Source organism: Choloepus didactylus, chromosome 11 (genome assembly GCF_015220235.1).
Source record: "Choloepus didactylus isolate mChoDid1 chromosome 11, mChoDid1.pri, whole genome shotgun sequence".
In the NCBI taxonomy this organism is placed as follows: domain Eukaryota; kingdom Metazoa; phylum Chordata; class Mammalia; order Pilosa; family Megalonychidae; genus Choloepus; species Choloepus didactylus.
Window position 1 is genome coordinate 22,479,976 of NC_051317.1, and position 14,406 is coordinate 22,494,381.

The following is a 14,406-nucleotide window of genomic DNA, read 5'->3' on the forward strand; positions in this document are numbered from 1 at the left end:
AAATCTCATTAGCCATTCTTTTAGGTCTCATCTAAGCAGTGACAATTTTCCTCAACTTTTGTTTATCAGGGAATGTCCTTCATGTTTGAAAGACAGTTTTGCATGATGTAAAGAAGTTTATACCTGGAACTTGGTTGACAATTTTTTTCTGTAAGCACTTTAAATATTTCATCCCATTGATTTCTTCCTTCTTAGTTTCTGATGAGAAGTGGGCACTTATTTTGAATAAGTTATTTTGATAACCAGAGCTGGATCTAACGAAAATGGGCCCACCTGACTTGTGCAGCAGCTTAGACTTTAACCAAGTCACCTATACCTCATTGTAATACTAAAAATCACATCCATCATCATACTAAGGCTGTCATTTTCTTACATACATTCTGTGACTAAGCATGTAATCAATCTTCACATGCTCAATAATCAAATCACCTCTAATTACATCAACTGGGGCCATTGTACTCATTATGCTAAAACCTGCCCATCTTTTAATATTATAAAACTATCAGAATTACTGCAGTTTGGGGAGACAGATTTTGGGCTGATAGGCCATCTGTTCTCTGCTTCATACCTAGCAATAAAACTCTTTCTCTCTGAAACCCTAGTATCTCAGAAATTGGCTATTTTAGTGCATTGGGCAAAGAATCCTTGGTCTGGTAACACAGTCTCCTTTCATCCTGGCTTGAAGGTAAAGTTAATAGAAAAGATAAAAAAGGAAGTATTTTCTTTAATGTACCAACTGAAAACAATAATTGTATTATAAACTTAGATCTATCTAGTGTGGAGTTTCAAAGCAAAAGTGGAAATAGTTATCCCAAGATTGTTAGCATTTTAGATGAGTGCTTATCATGGCTTTGTTGGTCCTGATACAATGTTTATATTAATTATCAATCTAACCTTGCCTAAAACTTTAGGGAAACATTCTTGTCCTTATTAGTACCTAAAGGTTCATCCACTTAAGCACAAAAAACCATGAAAACCAAAACATATTGCCCCAGTAACTTGTGTTTAGACAGCCTACAGTTATTACCCTTCAAATTATAAACAAGGCAAATTGGCTTCTTTGTTTAAGACTTTGCAGACAAGATTTCAGTGGCAGCTACTCCCCCTTGTAATTTGGGCTACAATTCTGATGGTCAATGGCAAGTCTTGTCATTAGTTCCAATCTTGGGGTAAATGGCTCTTTTCTACAGGATAGTTTTCCTCTGGACTAGAGCAGCCTACTGCTATCCAGTATCTCATGAGGCTGAGTTTAATTCACCAGTCAGAGTTTCTGAACTTTCCCCTAGCCTCAAATTATTTAACAGGTCAATTGAGACTAAATAAATTGTCTATATTTACTGTATAATAATCTGCCTAAATAAGTAATATATGTTGTAATTTAGTCATGATCCAGCAAGAGTCTATTCTCTCAATATCAACTGTACCCTTTAAGTTCTATGACTTCTACACTAATCAGGCCTGGGAATTTCCCTTTTCCTACTTCAACCTGTCTTTGTCTTGGAGTGCATCCCTAAACATTTTTTAACTTATTTATTTTAAATTGTAGTAACATATATAACATAAAACTTGCCTTTTAAGCACTTTTAACTGTACAATTCAGTGGCCTTAATTGCATTTACAATGTTGTGCTACTGTCATCATCATCCTTTACCAAGATTTTTTTATAACCCTTATCAAACTAGACTTATTGGGCAGAATCTCCCCAATTTCCCAATCTCCCTCAATGTCTGGTAACCTCTAATTTCTAGCTCTATGACTTTGCTTATTCTAGATATTTCATTTAGGTGAAATAGTGCAGTGTTTGTCCTTTTGTGTCTGGCTTGTTCCACTTAGCACAGTGCTTTCCAGTTTCATCCATGTAGTGACATGCATCAGAACTTTATTTCTTTTTATGAATGAGTGATATTCTGTTGTATGTATGTGTATATATATGCCACATTTTATTTATCTACTCATCTGTCAATGGACACTTGGCTTTTACACTCCTAAAGATTTTGATGCAGGAAGAATCTGGATAGTTTTCCTATGAATATCTTTCAGTGAAATCTGATCATTTTTAAAAAAAAGGAAAAAAAAAGCCCTCCCCAAAACCACAACAAAGTCTAGTACAAGATGACTACCCTGGTGAATTCTAAAAATGAATTAAAAATTTCTTCTCAAACACTTCCAAAAAACAGGAGAGGATGGATCTCTTCCTAACTGCATATAGGGGACCAGTATTACTCTGAGATCAAAGCCAAAGACACCACTAGCAAAGAAAAGTGCAGACCAGTATCTCTTATGATTATGGATGCTATAATTCTCAAAAGAATAAAGCAAACCCAAACTACAGTATATTAAAAGATTATAGTGCTATGATCAAGATGAATTTTTCCCAGGCATTTCAGGATGTTTCACTGTGTGAAAACCAATCAATGCAATACACCACATTACTAGAAGGAACAACGATAACAACAACAACAACAAAAAAAACCCACAGGCTGAACACGATTGTGGTAAAACAAAATTAACAAAAACAAAATTATCAGTCTTTCATCATAAAAAACACTCAGTACACTAGGAACAATGATAACATCCTCAATATAATAAAAGTTGCTTATGAAAACAAGAACAATGGGACTGTCTTAGTTTACCAGGTTGCTATGGCAAATACACATAATTAGTTGGTGTATAAAAGAAGCATTTATTGGCTCATGGTTTTAGAGGCTAAAAGTCCAAAATGAAGTCACTGACAAGGGCATTCTTTCTCCCAAATGTACGTAGCATTCTGGTGCTAGTTTGCTGAAATCATTGGGGTTCCTTTGCTTGTATCAATGCCTCCCCTCACATGGCAATCTCTCTCCACCTGTTTCTTTTTTTCTGCTTTTTGCTGCCTCCTGGTTTCTGGCTCTTCTTCATGTGTTTTCTGACTATTGGCTCATACTCTCTTTAAGGTCTCTAGTAAATTGGATTAAGACTGACTCTGATTTAATTGGGACATACCTTAACTGAAAACAATATCTCCAAAATTCCTAATTAAAAGGAGTCCACACTCACAGGATCACTAGATTAAGATTTAGAACATATTTTCCTTTGAGGTGCATAAATCCACCCACTACAACAACTAACTTCATACTCAATAGGGAAAGACTCAAAGTTCACCCCCCATCACAAACAATACCAGGATGCCAGTATTCACCACTGATATTCCACTTTTATTGGATGAATGAACCACTGAAATTAGGAAAGAAAAAGTAATTAAAGATGCTCATTGGAAAGGAATACTTAAAACTATCTCTTTTAACAAATGACATGGAATCATACCAAAAAAAGCCCCAAAGAATCTACATGCCAAAAAAATATATATGGCTAATGAAGTAACTCAACAAAGTTCAAGGTAAAATGTCAACATGCAAAAATCAGATGTAATTCTATACACTGCCAATTGAACAATCCAAAGGAAATTTAAAAGAGCAATTCCATTCACAATAGCATCAAAATAATAAATATTAGAAATGATTTTAACAAAGGAAGTTCAGGATTTGTAGAGTGAATATTATAAAATATTGCTGAAAGAAAGTGAAAAATACCTAGGTAATTGGAAAGTCATGAAGTGTTCATGGACCGGATGACTTCATATTATTAAGATGGCAATATAGATCAAAATTCTATCAAAAATCACTATCAAAATTCCAACAACCTTCTTGCAGAAATGGAAAGGCTAATCCCAAAATTCATACAGAATTTCAAAGACTCAGAATAGCCAAGATAATCCAGGAATAACATTGTAGGACAAACCCTTTCTGATTTCCAAACTATTTACAAATACACTGAAATCAAAACATAATAGCATTGGCATAAGGATAAATATATAGACCAATGGAATAGAATTGAGAGATAAGAAAAAGAAAACATATCTATGATGAATTGAGTTTAGACAGGATTTCTAGAACATCGAATGGAAAAAGAAGTTTCTTAACAAGCGTTGCTGGGATAACTGGATATCTGCATATAAAAGAATGAGTCTGAATACCTCCTTCACACTATAAATATAAATTGATTCAAAATGGATGAAAGACCTAAACATAAGAGCTAAATTGTAGAACATATAAGAAAACATTAGAGTTACTCTCAATGATTGTGTATATGACAATGGTTTCTTAGATATGGCATCATAAACACAAACAAGATAAAATAAAATTGACTGGAATGCTAAAAATGTCTATGCATCAAAGACTACTTTATGAAAATGAAAAGATAACCCACAGAATGACAGAACAATATCTACATATTGTTTTAACTATCAAATTTTTTGCATGTGTTGCCCATGCATCCATCTTACTTTGGTGAAGCCAGGTACTGAAGATAAAATAGAAATTTCAAATGGAGATTTACAGTAATATGTGTGTATATATATTATTTTTGCTTTTACTATGTAGAGCAGAAGGTAAAGACCTATCTTCTACTCTTCTCATAATGCCAAGTGTCTCTTGTATCTTTTATTTATTGAAATACAGCATGTTGTTTTCAGAATAATTTAAGTAAATTTAATTGGTGTTTTGCTCTCATCTTACTATTATGTTTGTCATATCACTACATGTAATATAATGTCTACTTTTCTTGCCCAACACAGTCTGCTTTTCAGTTTTTGTTAATGCAGAAAGTCTACATATTTTTGAAAAACATCCCCAGTCCAGAGTTAGAGTACCTAATACCACACATAAATGACATGTGAGCCTAATTTTTTGGTATATATAATTAATAAAAAAATAAGAAAAATATTTATCTTAGAGTTTTTGAAAGGGTTATGAGCTAAGCTTTCTTTGCACAAAATTATAATGTATGCTGAAACTATGGGCAGGCCAAAACAGGTTTGGGGAAATGTTCTATGTTCCTGTAACATATTCTTTGCTTATGGTGTCTGGATGTCCCTAGGATTTTCAAGAATATTGTTTGGTTAAAGCTTTGTGTATGGTGGCAGTTTATGATATCTCACTGAGAACTGCATAAGAGTAACCTCCAAAATGACCCCCTGACTCCATTCAAAATCTCTTAGCTGAAGCCAACCTGGCAGGTGAACTCACTGCCCTTCCTCCTATGTGGGACCTGACTCCCAGGGGTGTAAATCTCCCTGACAATGCAGGATATGACTCCCAGGAATGAGCCTGGACCTGGCATTGTGAGATTGAGAAAATCTTCTTGACCAAAAGGGGGAAGTGAAATGAAACAAAATAAAGTTTCAGTGGATGAGAGATTCCAAATGGAGTCAAGAGGTCATTCTGGAGCATATTCTTATGTGCTATATAAATATACCTTTTTAGTTTTTAGTGTATTGGTATAGCTAGAAGGAAATACCTGAAACTCTCAAATTGCAACCCATTAGCCTTGATTCTTGAAGATGATTGTATAAATATGTAGTTTACATGGTGGGACTGCATGATTGTGAAAACCTTGTGGATCATACTCCCTTTATCCAGTGTATGGATGGATGAGTAGAAAAATGGGGGCAAAAAGTAAACAAAAAACACGGTGGGATGGAATGATTTGGGTGTTCATTTTTACTTTTATTTTTTATTCTTATTTTCATTCTTTTTAGTGAAAGAAAATTTTCAAAAACTGATTGCAGTGATGAATGCACAATTATATGATGGTTCTGTGAACAGTTGATTATTCACTGTGGATAATTGTATGGTATGCAAATATATCTTCATAAAACTGAATTTAAAAACCAGCTTTCTTAGCTGTAGGAACTCTATTTTGTTTTATTCCTTTTTGACATTTCCCTCTTTTGATCAAGATTCTTCTCCAAAGTCATTGTTGAATAACATTTGATATTAATCCCTTGGCCCCAGGGAGGTTCATCCATAGGAATCATGTCCCATGTAGCAGGGAAGGTAGTGAATTTATTTGCAGAAATTGGCTTAGAGAGAAGGCCACATCTGAGCAACAAGGAGGTTTTCACGGGATTGACTTTCAGTTATTAATTGAAATTAGGCTTAATTTCATTATTAGAGAAGTAAGTTTAATAAGTACAACCCTCAAGATAGAGGGTTTGGCTCATTAGCATATTTCCATTTATGAGGCAAGGGTCATATATTCCAGAGTTTATTTTCATAGATCTCCATCTTATATATTCAAACAGGGATATTTTTTTCCCAAAAGGAGTGGATTTTAGAATTAGACCTTGCAACATTTCTTTATAACAGTGATAATAAATTGGGAGTCCTTATTGCTTGAGAGGATAGTAGGAATTCCTCAGGTGGGGAAGTTTATATTTGTATGCTTTTCTTCTCCAGTCTCTCAAGGGGTCTTGTATATGATTTTTCATTTTATGCATAGGACACTGAAATGTGTCAGGGTATTACATCTACCTGTACAGATTATCAAGATCTTGTTCTCTATTTTAAGTTCCATGCCAAATAAAGCTGAGTTAAGTGGTTCAAATAAACTGACTAGACAAATTAAATCAGATAGTGTGCCATGGAAAGTTGAAATTTTGGACAAAGTAAATCTCTCCTCCCTTGGTCTCACACAGAAATTAAGTCCCCAATACAAACAATATCACCCTCCACATTGTATTCTGATTTACCTTAGTCTTAAACAGATCAGCCCCATTCATATCCCCCATAGAAATGTGATCCATTCTTCATTGTCTTCAATAGTTTCAGTATGGGTGTTACCCTCAAGAATTAATAAAGCTCTTTTAGTATCTCCAAATTTGGAGAACTCCAACTCTGAATCTCAAGTATCACACTCCCAAGGTTTCAGGGAGCTACCAGGTCACACACAAATAGAAAAAGTACCTCCAAATTTAGAAATAACAACCAAAGCCCAGGAACAAATGTAACTGATAGAAGAGCATACAATCTAGGCCCTAATTCCCTTATGAATTATTTTCAGAAACAAAAATATTTGACAATGAACTTATATTGATTGCCATGAACCATAGATTATAGCAGGTTGTTTTTTTTTTTGGTCTCACAGTTACATTTTTAGTGGGGTCATGTTAATAACAGGTAGAATATATTCATATGCTTTCTTTGCTTCTCTTAGAAAGCCTTTTTTTGTTGAAGATGGATCTCTGATCTGTAACTGATTTTTTTGCACTTTTAGAGAAGTATCTGAGTAAAACAATATAACATACCAGGAAATTTGGTTATTTCCATGACATATAAACATTTTTCTAAGAATAACTAAAACTATCACCAATAATAGTATTTTGTTTCCTAATGTCATGCAGATCAGTCTTAAAAACATATCATGGACACTGAAAACACTGTCAAATCTCTGGGAATTCCATAAAATCTCTAAATATTTATATGAATAACATTTCACCCATACCAATTCAACCAACAGAATGTTAGAAAATCCTTTTTCACTGGGCAACACTTTCCATGCAGCTCATAACATACCAAATTAATCTATTTCTGAAACTGTGGTTAGGCCAACACCTGTTTTGGAGGGTGTCCTCAGTTTATGTAAACTTTTCTTCTGAGCTTGTTTAACTGCAGGTCACATTACCTGAGCATGTGCAGAAAACACTGACTCTTGTCCTTTAGACACCTCTGAGACACGAGGAACAGAGGTCACCTCCCTTGGAACCAAGATTACAAGGGGTCCGGGAGAAAACAGAAGCAAATCAAATGTGAGTAGCCCTTTAGTAAGGAAGATCCAGCCTGAAACCCACTCTGCTATATGTGGACAACTCTATAATTAACCATTTCAACTATGCCAAGTCAAATCTCCCCACTTCTGTCCACACCTCTCACCTCCCATTCTCATAAAATCTCCTTTAGCACTCAGTTTGGGGTGACAGATTTGACTCTTGTCTCCTGTCTCCAGGCTAGTCAACCTTACATCAGAGCACTTTCTTTTCTCAAAATCCTGATGTCATAGTATTGGCCTCTGTGTGTGTTAGGCAGCAAGCCCTCACTTGGTAACAGTGCTGAAAAATTAACATCTCATTCTAGTAATCAGAAGTCTGAATTTTAAAATTGCTTGTTTCCATTTCCCTAATTCAATGTGCTATGTACTGAATAGTACAATTGCACCACCTGGAGCATCACTGTCAACAATTCTCAGTCTAAGTCTATTAAAATGTTCCTATTTTTATGTGGCTGAAAGTAAGGTTTCTCTTGTTTCAAAATGTTCTTCTTGGCTGGTATTTTCCAGTTATTGATATTATCACTTCAAAGTGGTGATTCTGACATCTTGGAACATAGGGCAAGCAGCTAATCAACCTGAAATAAGATTAATTGTTCTATGCCTTACCCCTTCCTTTGCCGGGAAATCTTTGGTACTCATTAATGTAAATATAACTTTAATGAGCATGCTAATTTCTGAGAGCAAACACTAGTAAGTGGTGAGTTTTGAGTGGGGGAACTAAAGTTGATTCTTGCAAGGCATTAGAAGGCTATTTAGAATCTCTTTACATAAGACTAACCATATGTTTTAATTTCTTTGGCTACTAAACAAGGGTTATGCTTAAACAATGGGGATTTGTTAGCTCATAGTTATGTGATCTGGAAAAAAGTCCAAATCAAGGCATCACCAAAGGTGATATTTTCTTTCCCAAAACTGGTATTCAGGGGCCAGCTTCCAGCAATCTTAGGTCCTGGGCTCCTCTGTCACATGGCAATGCACATGGCAGTCTTCTGGCCTCTCTAGTTTCCATTGATTTCAGCTTCTGCTTCTGATGATTACTCTCTCTCTATCTGACTAAATTTTATTCTACTTAGAAAAGAATCCAGCAATAAGATCAAGACCCATCCTTATTGAGGTGGGCCATACCACACTGAAATAATCTCATCAAAAGGTCCTACTTACAATGAGTTCGCATCCACAGGAATGGATTATGTTTAAGAACATGTTTTTCTCTGTTATGTGCAGCTCCACACCACTAGACAATGATACCTTTGAACAGCCCCCCAAATAACAGAACCACACCCACACCCACACACAATTGAACAGTCATGTGCACACACACGTACACATTGTGCACACAAAACATATTTTCTGAAGTGAAGGCTTCTCAGATACGGAATAATGATGAATTCAGCCCATGTCAAAGAATGATAAAAGAATAGGGTGCAATTAAGCCATCTTGGCAGATGGTGCAATTTAACTATTTAAAATATAGAACATTGGTTTAGGAATATAGAAATAAATATTTTGAAAATTCAGTATACCAATTTCTAGAAGATGTTATTTTCTAAGCACCCATTACACTTTTATGCCCAGAAAGCCTACCTTGAAACCCTCTCAAGAACTCTAAGAAATTGTTTTTCTTTTTCTTACATAAAGTTGTTTCCTAGACAAGTTAAAGAAATTAGTTAACTAATATGTTTCTTATCAGGTTATGTATAGGCTCACCATATTAGTTATTGTCAAAGGAGGACACTATTATTGATGAAAGGAGGCACAATTAATAACTTACAGAGACAACAGGCAGAACTCAAGACTCCCTGAGTTTGGCAAACTGATGTGTATGCTATTCTACTGTTATATCTACTCACTTTAAAACAGGATAATGATACACAACTATATAATTATTGGTTTTTTTTTCCATAACATTTCACTCAAAATGTGGCCTTCATTTTTCTAAATGGAAGTGAGTATCTAATTTCTTCTTGTTTGCTTCCATTGCCCTATAATCTAGGCAAATTGAATTGCAAGCTATCCATTGTACCTGTGACATCTTTTAACCACTTCTGCCCTATTCGTGTTCAGCGTTTCCTTCTCCAGAATCTTCACTTCCCACTACCTTCAAAAGTTAAAATTCTACCACTTTTATTGGCCTCCTGAATTGCCAATATCTCCATGATGTTCTTCCATCCTAAGAAATTTCTCCTAGAGACTTAGTTTTATTATCTCATATGTCTGACTCTCCATAGTTCTTTATCTGCGCCTCTTTGATAATTTACATTATTTTGTACTGTGCATGGTTAATGTATGGAGTAATTGTGAAGGGTAGCATTCGTCTCTGTGCCTTCATAAATAATGGATAGATAAATTAATAATGTAAAATATAAATCAGGCACATAGAACATATGCTTGTGATGGGAGACACAACATATGCTTGTGATGAAAAACACAACATACGCTTGTCAAGGGAAAAAGCAGAACATAAAATTCTACATAATGGTATTGCTAAACAAATATGCATATATATAGAAATGCTCTGTAAAATTACTATGAGTATAAATGTTTTCATGTTTTCAAGCTAGAATAAATCCCTCTTCATGGTAATTTTTCATGTATTTCTTTGATTTTTAAATTTTCTATTTGAGCATCTTCATTACTTTCAGTGTGGGAATTGTATAACTGACATCAATAACTCCAGAAATCATCCCAGAAATTATGGAGATCTGTGGTGGGTGTATGAGGTATGTTTCTTGTAGATGGATAAAATTTATTTGGACATATAAAAGTAAGACATGAAGAAATCAAATACTGTGTTCCAACATTACCTAAATGATCAAATTGTGCACTTCTGATTTTGTAGCCATGGAGATTGAATGGGTGGGTGTGCAATGGAGTAATCTGGGAACTCCCTTCATAGAGAATTGTATTAAGTGATGCATTTAAGAAGATGACATGGAAAGAAGTTAGAAAGAAAAATGTGTTCCAATGGAGGTTAAGATATAACCTGGGGAAATTTTCATACATATTCTACAATTTCTGAATATGACTTATAAAAAGTAGAAGGAATTTAGTTGCCCTGAGAAGGAAAATATTGGGATAGAGAAAGCAAACCTTGTTCCCTTCTGCCTCAAAGGAATGTACACACACACACAAATTCCTTCACAAGTGTTTTGCTTCCTTTCCTAACCTTATGTGATGCCCCTTCTCAAATATGGCTCACTTGAAACCAAATTTAAGGTTATGACAAATATCACTGAATCCACTTTCCTATATACCCTTTATTCCCTTGACAACTCCCAAATTTTATATTTTTTATCTTCATTAATTTCCAAGCCATTGTGTGGAAATGTCATTTATAATGTTCCACAAAACAAAACAAAACAAAACAAAATCCTCACATTTTGGTACTCTATAATACTAACTAGCCATACTACAATTATTCTGTTAATCTGTTCATTCATACATTCATCAAATATTTCAACCACCTACTATGTGCTAAATTGATGATTGCTAAAATACCTTAAGTGACCTTTATACTGAAAAATTTCACTGCTAAATACTTGAGAGGTATAAAAATAAGTGGAATATAGAATATGTGCAGAACATTTAAACATAGATGTGCATAAAATTCCAGCAGAATACAGAGGGGATGAAAGGTAGCTGAATGTGTAGCTAGATAGAACACAAAAAGAGTGGGTATTAGTATTAGGTCTTGAAAAGTGAATTTCTCCTAATGGAAAAAAAAAGATAGAGGGACAATATAGGGAGAAGAAATTAATGTGGTTACTGCTTGATGAAGCATATAATGTATAGCTGAATATAATTAGAAATCAAAGTTGAGAGATACATAAAGAAAATTGTGTAAGATCCTACACACACAGGTAGGGCTACAGAGAATGCATAGTGGACCTTAAAGCAAATGAGGAAATGTGCCATGTCTGGAAGAACAGATAATAAAATGGTACCCCTTCTGGACTGATGAATATATAAAGAAAACCCACCACCCCTCTCAAACATGCCCCCCACTTGCTCTTTATGCATAGCAAAACATGCTTAGCCGTGCTGCCATCATACAAGCCTCAAAACAGCCATTTGGATAATATATGGACAAGTTATCTTCCACATTTATTAAACACAAGATAGAGAAAGCATTTTTGAATTTTCACCAGACTCATCCTCTGAAAATAATTTTTAAAAAGTAGAGGCAACATGTCCTTGTGTTATAGGGCAGCTAGTGTATTTGTAGATAATTCGAATTCTACCTTCATTGTTTTTAGGTAAGACTGCACAGAAAAAGATTTAATCATGTTATTTGAAACTCATTATACTTTTGTTCTTATCACTTCACCTGGGAAACCAGTTTTTTTCCCATTTATTGGAGTCTCTGAGGAATATACTCATTAAAAAGTTAGCAAACCCTTGCAGAGTTAGTGGAAACTTTCTTTATCTCCACTCAATCAGCTCCTCTTAAAGACTTGTTCATCTCTGAAAGTCTTTCTTCCTGACATAGTTTGTGCTTTTCAATTGCCCTGTAGTAATTTGTCCATCCTCACAAGGGGTCTGGGTTAAACAGTTCTTAGGAAAACCCATTCTCTTGGCTCTGAAGAGCAGTTTTAAGGGGGAAGAGTGGTGCAAAGATGGGTATTTCTTCTGATTTTTCTTAGTTGAAATTATTTTCCACTGGATGTGGGTTTTTTTTTTTTTTTGTTAAGGAAAGACTATGGAGTGATAGAGGAAAAGGTTTTCTGTGCTTGTAAAAAAGATGGGAATCTTACTGAGTATTTCTTAATTGTGAGAATATTAAGGATAGAATATACATGCACAGGTGAAGCTTCGGATTTCTTTGAAGGTGAGAGTCTACAGAAATTAGATGAGATCTTTATTCAAAATTTGTTTCAGGTAGATCAGAAATGATTCATATCAATGAGAAAGTAACTTTATATTCTCATTCATTTTTCTTTTGTGATGATGAAACTATGCTTCATCTCTGCAATGTTTAACTTTGTTCATTATTTACCTTAAACCCCTCTCACACTCCTAAAATCCAAGATTAATTCTGGGAACCTTCTCTGAATGGTTGATCAAAATTCTATAGCTATGGAATTTCTCCTATTATCTGAGGGAGTTTCTCTCCCTCTCCCTCTCCGTCTCCTTCTCTTTATCTCATATGAATGCATGTGGCATGGAATTAGGTTATCAAAATAATTGTCTTAGCTTGTGAATTCACTATCAAATGTTGAATGTATGTCTGATAGGTTTGCTCTTCTGTCCAGTTAATATTTCCTTGCCTTACTCCAATGTTTTCTGTCTCCAGATACAGAGTTCATGAAAATAATTTATTGATTTCAGATAGTATATGCCCTATTGAAATCTTTTATGTTAGTTGCTTGTTTTCTCTTACAATTTTCCAATGAAAGAAATAAAAATGGTTGAATGTGCATTTCTTAATTTCCTTTCATAAATATTATGTGATCTCTCATATCATGTAGTTTCATGACATTTCAACATTCCCTGGAAATTATAATATTTTCCAAATATTAACCTAATCAACATCTGCTTTTTTTTTTTTTTTTGGATTCACTTTGAGTTTTCTGCTCTGAAAAAAGTTTTCCTGCTCTTAATATTATCACACCAATTTCTGTTCTGTTTGTCTGTTTCTTTTTTCTGATGTCTTTATAATAATGCTTCTGTTTATCATTTTTTGTTTTTGTGTATATTTCTGGCAAGTTGCATATAGGCACATAGGGATTTTGTTCCTGTTTCGGACCAATAACTAGGAAAATTATTAAAATCATATTTATTTATACATTCTTAGTGCTGTGCTTTTATTATCATTATTATTTTTTAAATAGTACATTTAATCTTTTAATAATTTAATATTTGCATATGGATTTACTTCATTTTCCTCATTTTTCTTTGTTTAGAAAATCTTATTTGATGCCTCTTGTTCCTGTCAAAATCATATAACTCCCCATAGTTTATTATTTTGTACTTATTCCTTTTATATATTGTGTTTTAAACTTGGGTAGTATTTGTACACTCAACAAAGTTATTGTAAATTTAGGTTGGCCTAATCTTCACAGAGAAAATCATTGTCTCAGATCTTTTGCACCTGTGACTAATTGATCCACAAACCTTAGTCAAACTTTCTCATATTCCCATCAAAAATTGATTAAAAGAAAATTATTCAAAAATTGGCAATGACTTTGTAAATCTGTGCCTTTGTTTACATATACCATTTGCATGATCTACAAGGCTTTTAAGGATAGATGAAATCTCAATGGCCTTTGATGCAATTCAAAAGTAGAAAAAGGTTTGAATAGAGGAATATCTGAAAATCTAAAGATGCAATCATTTTAAGTATCTGAAGGATAATCTGATCCATTTTGATTTCTCTGCATTTTCTGTCAGTCAGACAGCTAAAATCCTGTGTAGGAAAGTCCTTCCATTTAATCGGCAACCATATGTGTCCACTATCAATTGTGAAAAATGAAGATGTAGCTGCACATCACAGACGTGGACCTGGAGACCTGTACTCTCAGATATTTCTTCTCACTTCTTAGACAGTGCAGACTCTACACTTTAAACTTTGAAACTTTGGTAACAAACTGTCATGATATGTACAAATAGCAAAGGAATACTTTATTGATACATTTATCAAAACAGTTACTTGACAAAAATTTTATTGTTGAAATAAATATTATTTTATTTTTGATATTATTTTTAACACATATTCCTGTGGGAACTAGGGAATATAAAAGGATAGGTGGTTAGAGAAGTTGA